At 41.3% G+C, this 20,600-nt stretch overlaps 1 protein-coding gene across 1 annotated transcript in view; it reads left to right on the top strand.

Annotated features, from left to right (window-relative positions):
- The window catches only part of LOC103066574 (teneurin-4-like), a 408,080-nt gene that overhangs the window by 173,338 nt on the left and 214,142 nt on the right, over positions 1 to 20,600 (top strand). The window contains exon 2 of the mRNA XM_088140889.1: positions 9,026 to 9,132. The gene's annotated coding sequence lies outside the window, so the exon portion shown is untranslated. The remainder of the gene's footprint in view (positions 1 to 9,025; positions 9,133 to 20,600) is intronic.

Here is a 20,600-nt window from a genome sequence, read left to right as displayed (position 1 = left end):
CAGAAAAACCCACCCCGAGTGGCCAAGGATCAGCCGTAACCCCACCCACAGAAAAACCACATCACTGACAGCAGAGCCCATCTACCCCCTGACCCAAATGCCTGGGGAAACACCTGGCCTTGTGAAAGGCTAACAGGGGTGAGGAGACTCGAATATCCAGGGGATATAGTTGGGTCTTCTCAACTCTCTTACCCTTTCATAAGAAGGAGGGATACTGTTCCATAGGGCAGGCATTGCCACTGAGAAGTCATGATTCCAGGGTCCAACAAGGTGGCATTGTTTGATAGAAGGGACCCAGAGCATGCCTTTTCTGTTGTTCTGTTACTCAAATGGCTTTATTGAAGTTGCATCCAGCTAGGTTTACAGATGATCAGCAAAAGCAGGACATGTCCTCCTTTTCATCCTCATGCCCTCCCTCTGGCAGACCTATCCTTAAAATTAAATACTGTCTGGCTTTTTGAGTGTCTTTTACAAAAAAATTTGGTCTCCCTCTGGCAGACCTATCCTTAAAATCAAATATTGCCTGGATTCTTGAGTGTCTTTTTCCAAAAAAATATGGACTGTTTTCACAAGCGTAGTCGTTCAAACTTTCATGTATTGTGACCTTGTAAATTGCCTGCTCCTTTTTTTTTCCCTCGCCGGCCAACCAACTCGACAGCCTAGATACACATTATTTAATTCCTGTCCTGATTCCAGCAATCAGCTTCAATCCAGCCCTTTCAAATCTATGGTCACTGTCATCTGGAGATCCCATGGCTCGTCCCATGTTTCTAGGGTGAAATTTGAAGACGGCATTTTCATCAGTTCTATGTTAGCATAGGTTCTTGAAAATAAAATTTTGATGGACAAATATTGCAGTTGAAAACCCAGTCTTTCTGATGCTGGAAAAAGTAATTTCCTAGACATGTAGGCTGAAGTATATTTTTTTTTCAGTTTTTCGCTGTACTTTTTTTGTCATGGATGCCAAGCAAGTTAAACAGTTTGTATGTCCTTCTTCCTGCCCCTTCCATTTGTCCTCCTTTCCAATTGTCCATGTCCTCCTTTGCCTGTTCAGATACCTGATAACCCTACATCCAGCTCTATTGGTTCCTTCCTGGACTACCAGCACCCCTAATTTTCCCCCTTTGTAAGCTTTGTGTGCAGCTTTGGCTGCTGCAGTCAGACACTTGTAATAATAGGGAAACTTGATGCAGTTTTATAAAGTGAATTAGAGTGGACAAAATAGTCTGGTACAACCCCCTTAGAAATCTGAGGAAGGCTGCTCTTACTGAAAAGGGGCCACTCAAATGCTGGCCTTTATGCATTAAGCATTTTCCTTAAACAACAAAAACTGCAGGCCTGGTAACTATGACTACATTATGCAGAATCAAAGCTGTGATATGGAGCACTGAATTTACCAGGGTAAGAAAGGCCCAGCTACTGTAGATGCACCACTTAGCCAACCATGGCTGATTTTAGAAAGCTAAGCAGGGTTAGAAATGGATAGGACGTGGATGAGGAACCACTAGGACAGTGTGTGAGAGTATGTGGGAAAGACCTTGGGAGACAGGGCAAAGAGATGCTGCCTAAGGAAGGGTCAGATAAGAGGCAGCATAGTCCGCAGCTGCATAATGGGTGGAGAAAGAGGCTCAGAAGGGACCCTCCCTAGTTACTCAGGCTGTAAAGGAGATAGGGGAAGAACTTTATCTTCAGACTTGCAAGATTAATGTCAGCATTACTAGGCAGACCAGACAGAAAACACGACCAAATAAGCTTATTCTACTTTATTGTAAAGCTACATTAACAGAATCTTGCAAGTCTGAAGGTACAATTCTCCCACCATCTCCTTTACAGCCCGAGAAACTAAGGAAGGTCCATTCTGAACCTCTTGCCCCACCCACTATCATCTGTGGGCTACGCTGCCTCTTATCTGACCTTTCCCTAGGCAGCAACTCTTCTCCCATCTCCCAGTGTCTTTCCCACATACTATTACACAGTGTTTCTCAACCTCAGCAACTTTAAGATGTGTGGACTTCAACTCCCAGAATTCCCCAGCCAGCATGCTGGCTGGGGAATTCTGGGAGTTGGAGTCCACACATCTTAAAGTTGCCAAGGATGAGAAACACTGCACTAAGAAGTCAAAAAGAATCCTTGGAAAAGATCCTAGCAAACCATTTTTTATTGTTTCTAAAAAACCCAGGGATCCAACTGAGGTCGAGACTTTTTCCTGCAGAAGAAAAACTGTAAATCAAATCTTGCTGCTAGTCCTTTCCTTCTGTTTGCTCTGGAGCTTCTTGAGACTGAAAAACGTTCACCCCGACTCTCTAGCATCTACATGCAGCTGAACCAAGTTCAAAATCCTGTAACGCACAAGGGATCCAAAGGGAAGACCATCTTGTGGGCTGTGTTGCTAAGAAGAAGTGGAGTCACGTGCTTGATGCTGCTCTGTTGTCTTTCTTTTGAGATCTCCTGCGTTACTTATTTATTAAACGCTGGCTGGAGAAGGTTTTCTCTAAAAATAACCCCGTGTCCCGGTGGATTGTTCAAAGTTGCTTAAGTTGCTTCTGTGCCACTCAAGTGTGCATCCTGTGTGCCACAAACAGGCACATCACAAATTATGGGGCTGCTCTCAAAATACATTCCTTTAAGGCATCGTTCCTACCAGTGCCAGATGTCTGTCAACCTGATTTTTCTATCAACAGCTCCTTAACCTTTATGCTCCTGGCTTTGCCATGCTTTTAGAATAGGTTCTTCTCCTATGGTCTAGTGAGGGGAAAAAAAAAAAAGAGGAATTAATCCCAAGAGTTTACAGTGTTCCTCACCAGATTTGATCATCTGAATCTGTTTGGATCTTCCCAACAATTTCAGCTTCTAAAATATGGGTCTCTTGCCCAAAGTTTTGGGTAAATCTTTGAAAATACAGATGTTTTCTGAACTCTTCCTTACAGCTCCATCCTGGCTTCCATGAAGACCAATCTATTTGCAGTTGTGTACATAAAGACCTCCTTAATGCAGGGAAACCATTTGCAGGGAAACAGCTTCTGATATGATCTCATAGGAACATGAATGATGGGTATGAAGGGTATGAGATCAACCATGGTTGTCTAAGAGCTGCCACTTGCTGTGACCAACTCTTAATGAAAAGTAGGCCCCCTTGAATCAAGCTGAGGTCCTGGTGAACTCATGGACATGACACATCATATATGATGAACATGACACATCCCAAAGTGGCAGGGCAAGCTACTATATATAAACAGGGAGCAAACCCCATGCTTACTAGCACTGATGATGTTACCTAGTCAGGTCATGAAATGTCTACAAGCAAAAAACCAAGCTCAGAGAGCACCAAGGACTCCACAGTTCAACCCTGAGCTACAGATATTGTCTTCTATTACATCCATATATTTTTCTTGGCAATGATATGGAAATGGCTTGCCGTTGCCCTCTTCCAGATATTGTTTCAAATTCCCAGCTTAGCCTACAGTCCTGGGATGTCCTGGTGGTCTCCTATCCAAGGACTAGCTAGATCTGACCTACCTCTTAACCTTTCCCAGATCAGCTAAGGTTAGCTAGGTGTTGCCCCTGGTCTCAATATTAGCTGCTAAGCCATAAAACAGGCTTTCCTGTTGCTGAACCTCAAAAACAGAGCTGTCTCTCTGTAGCAGGACAATCCAGGTGTAGCTAGACTGGGAGTCTTAAACCAGGGAGTACTGTTAAAAAAAAGCTCTTTCAGTCTGACATGAATGAGGACACTCCATTTAAAAATTCATTCCAAGATTACATAAAGCCATATGTTGACTCTTTCTTCCTCTCTCCTTCTCCTTCTCCTTCTCCTTCTCCTTCTCCTTCTCCTTCTCCTTCTCCCTCATTTTAGATCCCTGCCTTCTCTTTTGCATTAAAACATTGTAGAAGATAATTCCATTAGCGGACAAGATGCGAGATCAGGACTTTGCAATTAAAAAGAGGGAAAAGGAAAGTTTTTGGACCACTGGCCACATTTGATGCTTCTCTGAAATGGCAGCAACACTAAGCATATCAAGATTTTTGCAGTACAAGGAATGAGGAAGCTGACATGATGTTGCAGGTGGATGGGTGTCTATTTTTGCAATAAACTGTTTTATTTCCCTTCTTCCTGTTCCCCACTCTCCACCATTGTTAGCTGAGCTGAAGAGCATTAGCTTTTTCAAGTACAGTTCCAAAGCAACTAAATTTGTGAAATAGTTCTAGAAAATCTCTTTAGTAACTTTAGTAGATCATCTTTAGGATTTCTAGAGCTGTTGTCTTGAGACCACATCTTCCATGTAGAAGAACACAGGTGAGACAGCTGGCAGGGTCCCTAGTAGGGATGAACATTTTTAAAGCTTTTAACCGGAAAGTGTCAGTGTTTTTGCTCCAGAGAAGCTGGTCCTTAATACCATGTCACAAAAGTGGGTGGTGCTGAAATCTCCCCACCACCATTTCTTTTTAAAAATCAATATTGCCAATTCTTCTAAAAACAGGAAGTTGAGGGCTTGAACCTTCTAGAAGTATTAACAGATTGGCTTTAAGCTTTACATCATTTCAACATGACCAAAATGTTATGGCACCAACATTGACCGTTTTGTCACTGAAATTCAGTTGTGTGATCTTGGGGGTGTCGCATTACAAAAAGATTGGGTGAGGTGACTGTGAGAAATGAGTTGCTCACCCCTACCCTAAACCCAAGCTGAGAGACCACCAAGGTAACTAAACCATGACTTTTGTTGCAGCTGGAATTTCAGCTTGAGAGAACATCAGAAAAAAACAATCCTTTCAAGTAGACTTGGCTGAACTATGATGTCCTGATCAAAGTTACCAGTTTCTGTACTCCTGTACTCTAATCTGCACTGAAAAACACTGTATTGCTTTGTAAGACCAGAACTATGTCCTTTGAGGTTCACACATACACTGAGCTGAAAGAAGCTTTAGTTATATCTGACTTTGTATCCTGGCTGAGCCCAACTATGTGTGCTTGTTAACCATAGTTTATAATTTAGTGTGTTGGATGAGTTTAGTCAATAGTGGTGGATTCAGTAAATGAAGTTGAAGTCAGCAACCAAATTGTGCTGTTGGGCAGGGCTGGCTCTTGGTTAAAAATTGAACTCTGAGGTTGAAGCTCTGTAAATCAATGTTTCTCAAATCTTGGCAATTTTAAGATATGTGGACTTCAGCTCCCAGAAACCCTAGCCGGCATGCTGGCTGGAGAATTCTGGAAGTTGAAGTCCACCCATCTTAAAGTTGCCATGTTTGAGAAACATTGATTTAAGATGTGTTGTATTAACCTACAAAAGCCTAAAATTGAACTCTGTCTGAGGCAACTGTCTGAGGCACATCTCTTAGTTGTTATGGTCTGCAAGAGAGGATCTTTCAAAGGTACCGCCATGTCAGAAAGTCATCTGCCTGATATGCAGGACAGAGCCTTCATCTATCCTTGCTCCCAGGTTATGAAATGTGCCTTGGGAGTTGCATAGGAGTGCTCCGCTCTCAACTGTTAGGAACTCCGTAAGGAGGCATCAGTTCTGCCAAGCAGCTTCTAAATGTTAATTGATTTTAGAATTAATGTCATGCACCCTACTTTTTCTTTCTTTAATTTTGTTAGCGTCTTAGTGCTCACCTGAGCAGAAAGGCTGAGTCTACCCTGAAGAAAGCAATAAATCGCGTGCTGTCTGATTGCATCCTTCCATCCTACAGGTCCCTTCGATGTAAAATGGGAAGGCTGGTAGATGGGGTCAGGGGTAGTACCGTTTTATTCTGCAGCCCTGCTGAGTGATGCAATATGCAGCCTTTTGGGAAATTTAAATGGTGACTGGACTTGACCTGCAGCTACTGAGCAAGAAAAAGAAGTAAAAATGAAAGTGCATTAAAATCCAACCTCAAGGATTCAATAGTTGTCCCTGGCAGGAGTCCAAGAAGCCAGGGGCTGTCCTTGTCCTACTATCAAGTGGGGAGTCCACTGGGGATGGGGGCACACGGTCCTGAGATGCGTTCCCAAAGCTAACTTTATTCTGTACCAGGATTAAATATGTGAGGCGGGTGTGGAATGATCCGTTTGATTTGACACCCAGAACGATGAAACTAAAATAATTCAGAATTAATCAGGGGCCCCAGTGGTGGTGCCGCAAACTCTGCGCCCCTAGGAGAGGCGAGGAGGCCAAACTTTGCATGAAAGCATCAAGATGTGTTTTTGACATCCAGCGATCTGTGGATTGGGCTACATGATTCATTAAACACACTGTGTGTGCCTCGCTAACCAAATGAAGGCGGGAGGAGGGGGGGAATCCACCTAAGATTCTAGATGTGAAGGATGCTAAGCAACCAGAAGATAAAAGCACGTTAAAACATCTTATTTAAATTAAAGGCAGCAGGGGCAGTTTTGAAAAGAAATGGGTTTTCTCAGACAGGTTTCCTGTTGATTTGATTCTTCCCCCGCCTGAAAACGCTACAAACTGTATGTGCCGAGGACTGAAAATGTGGAGCGTTTTTGAAAGTCCTTGTCCAGTCTGATGAATTCCAGCTCCCCAAAAGAGCTGTCTTCGAAGACAAAGATCAAGGTTGTTCAAAATCAAGCAGAGGTTGAATCCCCAGATCAGTGCTAGGAAACAGCACTGAATCTCAGCGCTTCTGTCCCCCCAAAATCCATGCATTTATACAGAGGATCCAATTCGGAAGCTGAAGTTTGATTGGGCCAAGTGGGTTGGGTCAGCTGACAAAGCGGTCAGGTAGAGTGGTCTTGCAGCCCAGATATTTATCTGGTTATCCAACTTATATAGCTACCCATCTATGCAGGAAACTCAGGGTGGCAAAGTTATTCGGTAGCACACGCACCAATTGCATGTATTGACCCTCATAACAAGATATAATTGATCACTTGTGCTGTGGAGTTTGAAGAGGGCAACCAGCCTTTCTGGCTGGTGAGTTGATAAACCGTTCAGTTCTCTAAAATGTCATGCTTCTGATAACAGCTTGTACTGGAAGTGGTTAATCCCAAAACCAGTGTCTCAGAGTTTTGGTTACTGACATTTATTAAGGAAGTTAAAGTAACAACAAGCACTCCAGCTAGGACTCTCATGTCCAATGAGAAACTATATATAGGCAGATGAAGGCAAGAAGATTCTGATTTCTTTTCCTCATTCTCTTTCAATGTAAAAGGGAGGAAGAATGTTTCTTTTGAGAAGATGGGACAGTCTGTAGCTCTTGAGGGTTTTGGAAACGGCTACTGGACTTCTTATAATGCAAAAATTAGCTCCCTCTCTCTCTCAAAAAAAGGCAATTTTATCATGTACTTGCTGGACTTGTCAGATATTAAGCCATTTTATGCAGCTGGATTGTCTAAAGGATGGGTGGCTACCACTGAAACCAGCACCAGTCACAGCATCCCTGATTAGTACAACTTCTTTCTGTGAAGTAAGGAAAATGGTCCCAATTATAATGGTTAGGGATAGGATTTGGGTTAGGAAAATAATGTGTAAGGATTTTTAAAAATTGATACAAGGACATGCCACACAATCTTGTAATACAACTGATGAAAGCTGATTACATAAATTTTGTAACCGTTTGCACACTTGCAAAACATGGACCCATTGCTTACTAATTTTGGTAACCTTGTTTTAAACATTGTTCACGTTTCCACCATTGAAAATTCCATTATTTGCATTTACCCAAGCTGACAACTCAATTACATGTGTTTACACTCTTTACAGAACCAACAAAAACAAGATGGTTCAAGTTTGGATTAGGAACAAATTATTGTTATTTGAATTCAATGCACAATCATGGGGTCAGGATTAGGGCCAGGAGCTGGGCCACCAGACAGAGTGGAGACTGACAGTCCAGAGGGCCTGAAAGCATAGTAACCCTACTATAATCCTGTGCCTAGTGCAGTGTTTCTCAGCCTTAGGAACTTTAAGATGAGTGGACTTCAACTCCCAGAATTCCTCAGCCAGCATGCTGGCTGAGGAATTCTGGGAGTTGAAGTCCACTCATCTTAAAGTTCCTAAGGCTGAGAAACACTAGCCTAGTGGTTTTGTTGTCCCATCCCAGAGAGAGAGATGGATAATTGGGGGGGGAGGTGGAGTAGAAAACATGAACAACCATTGGGAGAATGTATACCTCCAGAGAGCATTTTTTGCCCTGCATCTTGGTGCTGGCAATAAGAATATATATCTCTTAGTACGTATTTCCAAGCAAAAGAAATTTTAATTAAACAGGCCCCATTCAATCCATGTTTTCATTTGCTACAAAAGGACCTGCACATAGCTAGGGCACAATCAGCTGGAAATTCTTCAGCTGGTTTCCAGCTCCATTTTTTTTCTTCTGGTGTAATGGAGCCAGCACCTAATCTTTCTAAGCGATTCTAAGTAATGAATGTGCTTTTTTTTAACCATTGATCCTTGGAAATCTTTTCAGAAGCGCAACTTTGTCAAGTTGTGCTTCCTCCTTCAAACAAATTCTACTCCTGTTGCTTTATCATCATCAAGGATAATGTCTGGAAGTTTGATGGCAGCAAATCCTTAAAATTTTATTTAGTTAGTTAAGGCTCAGTTCTGTTTAGAATTCCTCAAAAAATGAAAGGGATATTAATTCTGACTTAAAAAGATGGGAGCTTGCTTCCTTGTTCTACAGAGTGCCTAACGCTGACACAATCTTAGAAAATCTACTTTTTTTCGCTGTAAGAGATAAACAGCTGGAGCCCTTGCCCAATTCTAAGATAGTTGTTTCTGATAGGATTGAGTGATTTACTCATTTATTTCTTTGCAAGACCAACATCTCCTGCTTGGCTTGACACTGCCCAGTTGCTGTTGATCTGACAGCTCATGAGCTCAGTTGATGGTGATGATGTTGACAATCAACCTTAATAATCCTAATATCTAAAAAGTATTTGCCGTGCAAAGAACTCCAGCCAGCTATTTCTCCTCCTAATTAATTGGTTAATTTTGTGTTTCATTTGCTTGCAAAAAGACTGCTGAGTTTAATTGTTTGTGCCTTCTGATGGTCTACCATGCACTGCATTACTTGCTGTCTTTCTTAGAATGGCTTTCTGCACTGCCGTCAAAAGTAGAAGAGCAGAGGACGCCAAGAAGAGATCCGCATAGTTTCTGGCCATCGCTGTTCCTGAGTCTGCTGTAATGGAGACAGGTATCCAGTCTTTGTCAGTCCTTTGAATCCTTGTGAAATCTGTATTCCCTAAGGAATGCCTTCACTTCTACGAAGAGAAATCTCTCTGTAGGTGATTAAAAAGGTTTCTTTATGGGAAGAAGGGAACCATGATATCTAATTTGGGAGGGTGAGGATTACAATTATTATGTGTGTAACTGCCGCAAAGAAGATTAGAAGTTGCTTCTTCAGATCTCTTTCTCTCTTTTTTCTTCTTTTTTTCTCTTTCTCTTGTTTTTGTTACCTTTCACTTTTTCTTTTATTCTTCTATATTTTCTGCTTTCTGTTTTTCTTTTTTGGTTTCTGAAGTTTTTAAGCTTATGTAAAATCTTTTCTTTTAATAAAAGTTATATTTAAAGAAAAAAGAAAAAAGAAATCTCTCTACAGGTATCAAGATAACTTTGAGATTATTGCTTAGCAGTATAAGCTGCTGTTCAGAACTGAGAAGAACGACGATTCTGATTAAAATATCTGTCACTACACATATCTAGCAGAATGGGGGCCCAGAAATGCCTTACCAGGCAGGCAGTGGTGATCAAAAAAATTTTAGTGTGACAAGCATCTTCCTGAGTTGGAAATGAAAGATAGAAGACTATTTGTCTGGCCCTATTGTGGTTTGGCTGTGGATAAGCCGTAAGACCCCTAAAGGACTGAAATCTAGGGAGCTGTTAAGATCAAGTCAGACTAATGCTTGGTTAGTCTACCACAGTGTTTCTCAACTTTGGCAGCTTGAAGATGTGAGGACTGGCTGGGGAATTCTGTGAGTTGGTCCACACATCTTCAAGCTGCCAAGGTTGAGAAACACTGGTCTAACACTAAATACTTTGCTGGGAATAGATCTCTAAAATCTCAAGCTTAACATCCTGGGGTAAAGTTTCCTCTTGCAACTCTATGGTTCTCTGATCACATGACAGCCTTCTAACTAGGAATTTGGAAATTAAAATTGAAATCTTTTATGTGCCAAATGTGGACTGAACTTCTAAGCCATGCTCTTGGATTATGTCTGAAGGCTTATTGAGCTAGAGAGCAGATGTTCCAAGGCTTCTTATGGGTCTGGTTATCCTGACCCAGTGATGACAAAGCCAATATTTTAATATATCCATTGAATATATGGGATATCCATTGAATAAATGGGAATCTAACCTACCTTCTGAATAATACATGTTACTGAATTATGGTCATTCCTTAACATAGAACATGGGAAACACCTTCACCTGGAGGCTTGATGCCAACCAGAATAGCCAACATTGGGCTCAAACAACTGAGTTTACAATGAGGTATGAGGTGACTGAATTGAGCTGAGACAGACTTTGCTCCCAACCAAAAAGTTCTTACCTTAGCTTTGACACCTAGGCATTTGGAGTAATCACATCCAGATGTCAAGACTGAGATTTTGCAAAAAGGTTGTCCTAAATATCCCTTTGCTTCCCTGATGTTGTTAGTAAAAGCAAGCTAATGGTAATCATTAGTTACCTGTTCCTTGTCCTCTCAGCAGTACCATGTCGAATTGCCATATATGGGCAATTAGAATTAATGCAAACAGCATTTACAAGCTGAACGCCTAGTTTATTTCCAGATGGGAAGGTCAACATTGTTATCCTTAGTGAATTCAATTACCAAATCCTCTAGAATCATGGTACTTGTTTCCTCCTTGTTAGTCACCCAAGCAGTACATAAGGTTGCTGCTTTGGCATGGGGTGTTTATGCTTGTTGAAAAAAATATATATATCACAACAAGAGAATGCATCCCCCCCCCCACACACACACACACAGAGAGAGACACACAGACACACACTGTAATCTTCTTACCAGTGAAAACTGGACTTTTCTAGCCTTAATGTTGTTTGTTTTAGTATGAAATGGCTTTTCTATTCAAAGGGAACAGGTAGAAATTACAATACTTGCAAACATGCATGATACAGAGAAATGGGAGAAAACATTTGCTTGCAACAAACCCTTTGCATTTATTTACCTTCTCCCCCCACCTGCAAAAGTAAAGGTAGGTTTACTGTAAGTTGTCACAAACAGACTTTGAGATGGAACCTGCACTTTTGCTCCTGTTTGTGGATCTAACCATCATGGGATGAGAATCTTACATTTCAGGAATCTGTTTGGACTGTGTACAAAGCCAGTTCTTTGTTCCTAAAAACCTTCTTTCAGTGGTCTGAATAGTCTTAAGGAGATACAATTTCTGACATACAACCTTGCAACTTGAACATGAGTGTTTTATTGTTATAGAATAGTACCAAGAAAATATAGAACATCACAAGATTATGTGATGAACAATGTGTGTCACATACCCTTAAAAGTATGATAAAATGTAGTGAATCCTGAAGGAATTCCTTCACTCAGATATTTTCCCTTTCTGTCTTTTGGATTTTTTCCCCCCAACAGATATGTTCAACATTGAATCTCAGCTACCATTAAATGTTGTTTCACCTGCCAAAGTAAGACACTCACCCCAACCTTTAGATCTTTTAAACCCCACTTATTTTGTGACTTGTGAACAGAAATCAGAAACCTGATATTTCCTTTTGACAAGGGACCAAAAATAGTTTTCTTTCAACAAATGGTAGCCCAAGGACCTTGGAGTGTCTGCAGAGAGGGTCAAGAAAGTCAGATGATAGTTGCAACCAGGTGACCAAAGCCCCACCCCTTTTTATGTGCAACTGATTGTGTGATCATGGCTGCCATATTGACCTTTTTGACTACTCACTCCCCCTGCCCCAAGGATACATCTGTAAAGGCCGATTCTTTCTGCTATAGATATTTGCTCTGAACTCAGAAATTCTCTCTCTAGAATTTAAGTCAATGTAGGTTTTCCTGCTTCCCATTTTGCAAGACTGGAAGACTTACAGATTCTAATAGTCCATTAAACTGTTTGACATATTTACACTTTAAAATTGTATATACATTTATTTCCTGAGAGAATAGAAATTTTCTAGCTGGATGGAAAATATCACCTTAATTTTGAGTGGCCTTCCTTTGATTTTGCAGTCAACCCAGGGAGTTGATCAACCCAGGTAAAGAGGGGAAAAAATGATATGGAACTTCTGAAATCATAGCCCACATACAACTGACTACTAGGTGTGGGCCCCTATGCTAACATGGGCTGCAATTTGGTTCATGGTTTCTGAAACATGGAAAGCCCATGTTCTCCAAAGAACTTGAAGATGTTACATGAGCTGGTCCTAACACCCAAGAGATTTCTTTTGGAGTTCTAGATCCATTCAGTTTCACTAGCTAAAGCAGTCCCCTGCCCATGAACACAGGGATGTTGGAAAATCCTCAGGTATCATGTGAAAACAACTAAACAAAAAATCATCCCTAGAAGAGACAGTGGCAGCCCATTGACAGCAGGAGCCTTTAAGCAAAAAGGCACTGGAAGTCCTACTACTTTTCTCTTCAACAGTTGTTGATGTGAAAATGGATTTTTAGCGCTACCAAGAACAAACATCAAAATTGCCCTGAAGCCCAACACTGCCGAAACATCAGAATAGGCTGAATTTTATGCTAAGTCCAAGGCAAGATTGAATCTTGCCCCAGACATTGATAGGCAAGCTCATATCTCCCCTTAGGATTTCTAATCAATGCATTAAATGTAAGTAAAAAAATGAATAAGACTACTAGAGATGTTTTATTTCAATATTCCTTTTATTGTCCCCCTTTTTAGAGAAACGGTGATAGGCATTCCTCATTTTAAAAAGAAACACAGTTGGTGTTCTACTGTGTAGAAATTTTTAAGGAACAGTTTTGTAGATCACGTGCTAGAAAACAAAATGCTGGGTAAAATAGCTTTAGGGTCTCATCAACCTCAGCTCTAACTTTTCATTAAGACTACAACATGTTAAATTGCAAGCCTTGATAAATTTGGATTAAGTTTATATAAAAAAACAGCTTCACCCATACAATAATTTGCCGATGCTCTGAAGTCAATAGCAGATGCAAGAAGATTTAGACACAGGAGATCAGCAATGGCTTTCTACTTGTTGAACTCTGTTCACTTGACGTTCCTCAAGCAAGACCATTTACAGGTTTTCAAGAAGAATCTCATTGGTTTATCTTGGCTTGTAAGTGAGTTTGGATTTGGGGGGTGGGGGGGACATTATGAATATAGTACCATCTGATTTTAAACATTAATTCTGATACCACCATGGTTATTACTGTTGATTAGATATATATTTTGTCTTTCCTCCATGAAGTCAAGGTAATGTACTTAATACTTTCCAGTTTTTCTGTACAATTTGCCTCCCCAGTTTTTCCTGTAGGGTAAGGTGAGCAAAGTCACTCAGTGATCTTCCATAGCTAAGGTTGGACTTGACTCCAACACCATAACCACAACATCACTTTGATTATTGTTTTTATTGCCTTTCATATTAACCATGGTCACAGAGCATTTTTATTAGCAGCTGCATCTTTGCACAGCATATTAGGGCTAATCTTTGCTTAGTTTTGTTTTGGGCTGGGGGAGGATAATGTGTTATGTGAATCCAGGATAACAGGTTGGTTTATGGTTCAGTGGATTGTTTAAACACAGAAAATGGGTTAATTCAGTAAGCCGGTAAACCTGTTGTGTGAACACACAGCTAAAACATTATTTTTTGAATTCTAGGTTGTGTGGTATACTGCTCTGGGAAGGTCATGAATCATTTAATTAAGTAAAGAGATAAAGTTGCAAGGAAGTGCAATCTCTTTTGATGCAGAGTTGTTCTTCCTTCCATTTTGAAATCCCATGAAGCTTGGCCTTATCTTGGTGTTACGAATGAGTCCAAAGAACAAGACCTGCATTTATTCTTGAACTTTTCTTTGAGCGCCTCTCCACCTTCACAACCCCCCATAGATTTGTTTCTACTTCAAAGTGAAACTTTCATCTCCCTCTAGATAGGCTTATGTGTGACTGCTGTCACTTTTATTTTATAACAAAAATTTGGTGACACATCCCATAATCCAAGGTTTTCTTTCTGGCGGGTCTGAGAACATTTTCAAAATCCACAAGCAGTGTCTTTATGCAAAATCAAATCCATCATGTTCCTTTTTGATCTTCACTTTTCCCAATGGATTTAGACAAAGCTCATACACAAAGGAGTTGTGAAAATGAAGTAAGAATACATTTCTAAAGGTAAAGAAGAAATTTGAGATGGAATATTTTGAGAATGGGAGGTTCCCATAAATTTCAGGTGAATTTTCCCTTGGGATCCCTTCAACCAACCTCTTGCTATTTTCCTATATTACTTAAAGTTGTGGGTTTCAAAGTTCTTGTCTCTAGAAAACCCTCTTTTTTTGGGGGGGGGGGATTAACCTTCCTGCAGAGGGCTTCTTTGACAACTCTAATGGAATCACTGCTTACTACAGAAGATTCATTTTGGATACTCAGCTTGTTTCCATATAATTGACGGGACATCATGGTTAATATCTAATCTCCCCTATAACCATAGATGGTTGGGGAAGATTGATGGTTGAAAAAAATGTTATCTTTCATCTAAGCTCTTCCACCATGATCTCTTCCTTTGTCATGACTTCTTGTCCTCACATCTTACGGTATGCAAAAGACTCTGAGAAAGATGAGGCTAATTTCTCAGGAGAAGGAGAGTCACTTCTGGATTCAGGGATTCCACAAAGAAGGGACAAAGCTTTGTCATTATCTTCTGATTCAGAATCTCCATCTTCCCATCTTTGCAGAAATTGAAACTGCAGAATCGGACAAGGATTCATAAACAGTCCAAACAGCCAACTATATTATACTTTGTGATTCCCTGGAGAGCCATCAGTAACTTTAAGTATTGCTAATAGGTCCTCCTATTGTCCTATTTGGAAGACTATTACCCAACAGGACTCTCATAGAGCTCTTCAAGATCCTATTTTGCTCTGCCCTCTTCACCCAAGGACCTACGTTTGACTACGCCTATGGATTGTTATATGCCATAATTTGGTTAGATTTAGCCTGGTTTAGTAGACTCATGCCATAGTAATTTATTTAATTAAAGATAATTAAACAAAAGATCGTTATTTATTTATTTTTATTTTAAAGATTTTTTATCCCACCTATTATTTTTTATAAATAAGGCAGCAAACACACCTAATACTCCTTCCTTCTGTTTTCCCCACTACAACGACTCTGTGAGATGAGATGGGCTGAGAGAGAGTGTTAGAACAATGGGTGAACCCAGTCTTTGCTAGTGTATCCATTCCAAGGAGATACCATTCTTAAGAACTTGGGCACATTCTATTTTCTCCTGATTCCAACTCTTCAAAGTAGATCAGACTAGAAATCCAATGTCATGTAGGTCAGTACTACTTTTATTGTAAAGCTATAGTAACAGAATCTGGCAAATCTGAATGCTCTTCCCCCTCCCTCACTTTATCTTGGTGAGAACTGGGGATGGTCTTGTCTGAGATGTTTACTCAAGTTACATTCTTGCCCTGGGCTCAGGCTTCTTTTATCTCACTGTTGTCTTGGTAGTGGCTCTTCCTTCTGCCCCTCAAGGCCATTCCCTCTTTCCTTTACCTCAAACCATGCCCATCTAGCCGTGGGGGTGGGGGTGGGGGAGAGGTCCAGTTGTTTCCCAGAAGTAAATCTTCCAGAGCAGGAGATGGCTTGTAGTGTTCCATATGTGATTTGTGGTCCATAAAGGCAACACCACAAATTACTCCTTGTGCAAGAAAGCTGCCAGACCACATCTGAATGACTGGATAAGTGTGATCTAAGCAGTGTTTTTCAACCTCGGCAACTTTTACATGGATGGATTTCAACTCCCAGAATTCCCCGGCCAACATGCTGGCTGGAGAATTCTGGGAGTAGAAGTTCACCCATCTTAAAGTTTCTGAGATTGAGAAACAGTGAGATAGAAGGTGCTGGTGAAAGATGTTGCCCAAGACAATGGCCAGTCAGAAGAGAGATCACCTGGAGTTTAAATGCAGCTGCAACCTGGATGACAGATATTGCTAGGGGAAACACACACCCTTTTGAAATCCTTCACCAAATTTGTATGGTGGATTTACCATACAATGAAGGCCATCTGTTGGGAGGCTAGTGGCCTTGATGGGCCAGGGGTCCGATCCAGCAGGGCATAGCTTATGTTCTTATGTGTGCTGAGCAGTTGGGCAGACAACCTCACCCCATTTCTTTATGGAAAAGAGATTCTCTAACATTTCTGAAGGCCTTTCCCTTAACAGTGATAATAGCAACCCTACTGAAAAATCTCCATGGGGACCTTCTAGGACAACAGCTGTGTTCTCAGAATATGCTGAACCACAGATTAAAGATGAAAGTTCCCTTGAAATAAGGGATTTCATTAATAGGCCCAGGCTGGTTTTTTGGGAAGAATACAGAGGTGGTTTCTTATTCCCTCCTTCTGGGGTATTTTGTCAACTTCACAGACTGGTGGACAGCCTTGAGATTTCCTAGTGGTCTCCCATCCAAATAATAATCCGGCCCAACCCTATTTAATTTGTCTGAGACTGAGCCTGGTCAGGAAATGAACAGTTCCTCAAAACCCTATTTTTCTTTTATTGCTTGTTTTGCTATTAGAAGAAAAAAGCCCATATGCAGAAGATGTTGAGACATCAGAGGATGTATATTTATTCTGAATATATGAGGTGGCTAAGGATTTTCTTTAGAGTTTCATGAGGTCATGGGGACAATCTACTGTATGAAGTCTCTCTGTCAATGCATGGGGCAATTTAGAAATTAATAAAAAAATTTAGAATACACCTTTTGGCTACTTTGTACCCTAAAAAATGATTAGGAAACCTTTAATCAACTCTGCAAACTTTTAGGGAGGAATCAAATGTTTAATACATTTTGCTTGTGAGTGGCAATACTGCAACACTGCTATGGATTCTGGTGGCAACAGAACATCCCTGTTAATTCTCAGTGGAATTCATTGTGAAATTATTTGGCATACATACAGGACTAGATTGAAGGAGCTACTGCCAAGGGTTCATTTAATAATTGCAACTAGGACATATTGGTGTAAGACCTTTAATCTGAAGCCCTCAATTAAACATGTTGGACGACCTCCTCCATCATCTTCAGATAGCCTGGGAATTGGAGTTAGGAGTACAGGTTGGGAAGGATTGTGGTGGAGATATAGCTTTCATGTTATGTTATGTTATGTTATGTTATGTTATGTTATGTTATGTTATGTTATGTTATGTTATGTTATGTTATGTTATGTTATGTTATGTTATGTTAGGCCAGGTTATCCTAAAAGCATGGAATCATAGAATGGTGGAGATGGAAGGACCCACAGAGCTCATCTAGCCAGCCCTTTGCAACATACAGGGAAACCAGTTAAATCTCATGAGAGGACCAGCATCATGAGTGCAGCATATGAGATTTTGTGGTTCTTGGAGGAGATCCCATGACATCTTGGGAAGAGACTGCCAAAATATTGCAATATTTAAGTACTGAGCACACAGGGGTAGGTTGCGAATCCCTGCCTTGATAGGTATGCGTGAATCTCTGGGAAGGCCAAATGTGATATGTACCATCCAAACAAGTTTTTCCCCTCCAAGTTTAAGAATTCATAACTTCATATTTATCATCTCTTCTTCTTCTTCTTCTTCTTCTTCTTCTTCTTCTTCTTCTTCTTCTTCTTCTTCTTCTTCCTCCTCCTCCTCCTCCTCCTCCTCTTCCTCCTCCTCCTCCTCCTCCTCCTCCTCCTCTTTGTTTCTGGGGGAGACGGAATTGAATCCCATTGGGACAGGCACTTACAAGTGATCCAATGAGGTGATCCAACACTACAGAGATGGAAAGAAGGATGCCCTGTGATCAGTCTATCTTGTTATAAAGCAGCTTCTTATGTATTCTTATTCAACTCCTCTGTTCGACATTGACAAGGACTCTTTGTTCTGCTTGCTAATTCGGTATTGATTTCCTCCACAATGGACTCTCCAGCCTGTTCTGGAAAGTTAGAAGTTAATTGAAGCGAAGATCCCCAAATCTGAAAAGGGCCTACCATTTGTGATTGCCACCAACCTCTCAAATCCATTCTCTCTCATTGCATCTTGCAAAAGTCCAAGAGGAAGTAAGAAGACCTAACAGTCTCCTTTTTGATATTCTCTGTGTAGTCTTGCTAAGCTGCAGTTTCCCTGAAGGCAAGCAAATAAAGAGGAATGGGGGTATGGAAAGGTTGGTGGAAATCAATGTTCCTGCCCTGCAAGAGGCAAGGTTCTGATTTCTTTTGACATGTAGAGTTCTGCTTTCATTATTTATGGCCATGCTGTAGAAGCCCATTTGCACAAGCTGTCAACATGTTGCAACAGGGGACAGTTTCACACCGAAGGAAAAAGGAGACTGGAAACAGGTCTGGGGAAATCATCTTTGGTATGGGATTCTATTAGACAGTTGAGGAATGGTGTTAGATGTCTTGTGATTACCTAAGAAGAGAAAATGCAGTGTCTCTGTTCTTCCTGTTCCTGCAGCTTCCATAGCTTTCTGCCCAAAAGATGTCTGGGAAACATGTCTGGCATGAATGGCCACTGAAAATTCTCCATTAATTTTTGGTCTGAAAAATTGGGTGGATGATTTGTCCTTTGGTTGATTGCTTAAGTGCCATCGCTCAATGTCAGCTCTTAGCAACCACACAGATAGACTTTCTCCAGGATGATCTGTCTTCAACGTGGCCTTTTAGATCTCTCAGTCAAGTGTTCAATGCCGTTGTAACAGAGTCCATCCATCTTGCAGCGGGTTGTCCTCTTCTCTTTCCTTCCACTTTTTGCAGTCTTACAGACTTCTCAAAGGACCCGAGTCTCTCCATGATGTGTCCAAAATATGATAGAGAAAACTATCATAGAAGTCTATCCAGAAGCCATGTCAAATCTACAAACACCTACATACATCAAAATATATCAAATCTAGCACTGTTTTCAGAGTATTGGAGAGAAAGGATGAATATAGTCCTTTGCCCACCACTGTCAGTCCTAAGAGGTAGACCAGATCAGGAAACCAACTCAGACTTTGTTGAGATAGGCTACAGTAACAGAATCTTGCAAGTCTGCTTGTGTTTTATCTTCACTGCCTCTTATACCTCATTGAGTCAGGGAAGAACCAGCCTGAGCCTCTTTCTAACACTGTCTCCTCTCCCAGGGCTTAACGAATGCTTCTGCCCTTGTTTCTGTAATGGCTTCTGAATATTTATTTATTTATTTATTGGATTTCTCCCCCACCCATCTCCCCCACAACAAGGGACACTGGGTGACTTACAAAAAACATTAAAACTATAAATACATCTAAAACAGATAAAACATCCAAAATTTAAAACAATACTAAAAAAGGCAAATCCAAGAAGATGGAAAATTGGGCCGGGGACAGCTGGCCACTATGGGGCTAGCCATCTCCCTGCTTGAGATATTCCCTCCCCACCCCAGGCCAAGTGATAGAGCCAGATCTTCAAGGTCCTTCGGAAGGCCAGGAGTGAGGGGGCCAATCGCACCTCCGGGGGCAGAATGTTCCAAAGAGTGGGGGCTACTGCAGAGAAGGCCCGCCTTCTGGACCCCGCTAGCCGGAGTTCTTTTACTGAGGGGGTCTGAAGCATGCCCTCTCTGTGTGACTGGGTGGGATGGGTTGAAGTCATAGGGAGAGGCAGTCCCTTAGGTAACCTGGCCCCATGCCATGTAGGGCTTTAAAGGTAATAACCAACACCTTGAATTGGACCCAGAAGCAAACTGGTACCCATTGCAGCTCGCGGAGCAACGGTGTTACATGGGCCCTTCTTGGGGCTCCAAAAATAGCCCACGCAGCCGCATTCTGGACCAGCTGTAGCTTCCGGATAGTCTTCAAGGGTAGCCCCATGTAGAGCTTCCTTCAGTGCCATCTCCATGGTTCTCTACAACCTCTGAGATGGTCTACTGTTACTGCCAAAGGAACATGAAGCATTAGAACAGATTTATGTCACTTCCTTAAATAGTCCATCTTTTTCCCTATCCAAAATCCTGACTCCAACATTCTCACTTTTACCCCCACCCCACTAAGGAAGCTTCAGGTGCATCAATTACTTATGAAAAGCCACTCTAGATGGTCTCCTTGGACATGAAACCAGGATGCCCAGGTGCCATTTTTTGAACAGGCAAGCTCTTCATAGCAACCATTGTGCAAGAAGACCCTCAACCTACTTTCAAAATCACAAAGGTTGAGAACCTTGACTAGCTAGATACAAGTAGTCCTCATTCAATGACCATAATTGGGACTGGCAACTCCACTGCTAAACGACACGGTTGTTAAGCAAGACTTGCAATTTTACTGCCAGATTTTCCATTGACTCTACTTGTTGGAAGTCAGCTGTAAAGTGTGCAAATGGTGACCATGTGACCGTGGGAGACTGAAACAGTCATAAGGACCAGTTGTAAAGTTACTGTTTCAATGCCATGATCACACCAAACAGTCACTAAACAGGGCAGTCATTAAATGAGGAAGATAGATAGATAGATAGATAGATAGATAGATAGAT

The sequence above is a fragment of the Python bivittatus genome, unplaced genomic scaffold (assembly GCF_059951505.1).
Source record: "Python bivittatus isolate LINGU-HERP-01145 unplaced genomic scaffold, Pbiv_v1 ctg000340_np1212, whole genome shotgun sequence".
NCBI lineage: Eukaryota > Metazoa > Chordata > Lepidosauria > Squamata > Pythonidae > Python > Python bivittatus.
The sequence above is the reverse complement of the archived record's forward strand: the minus strand, read 5'-3'. Positions and strand labels throughout refer to the sequence as shown.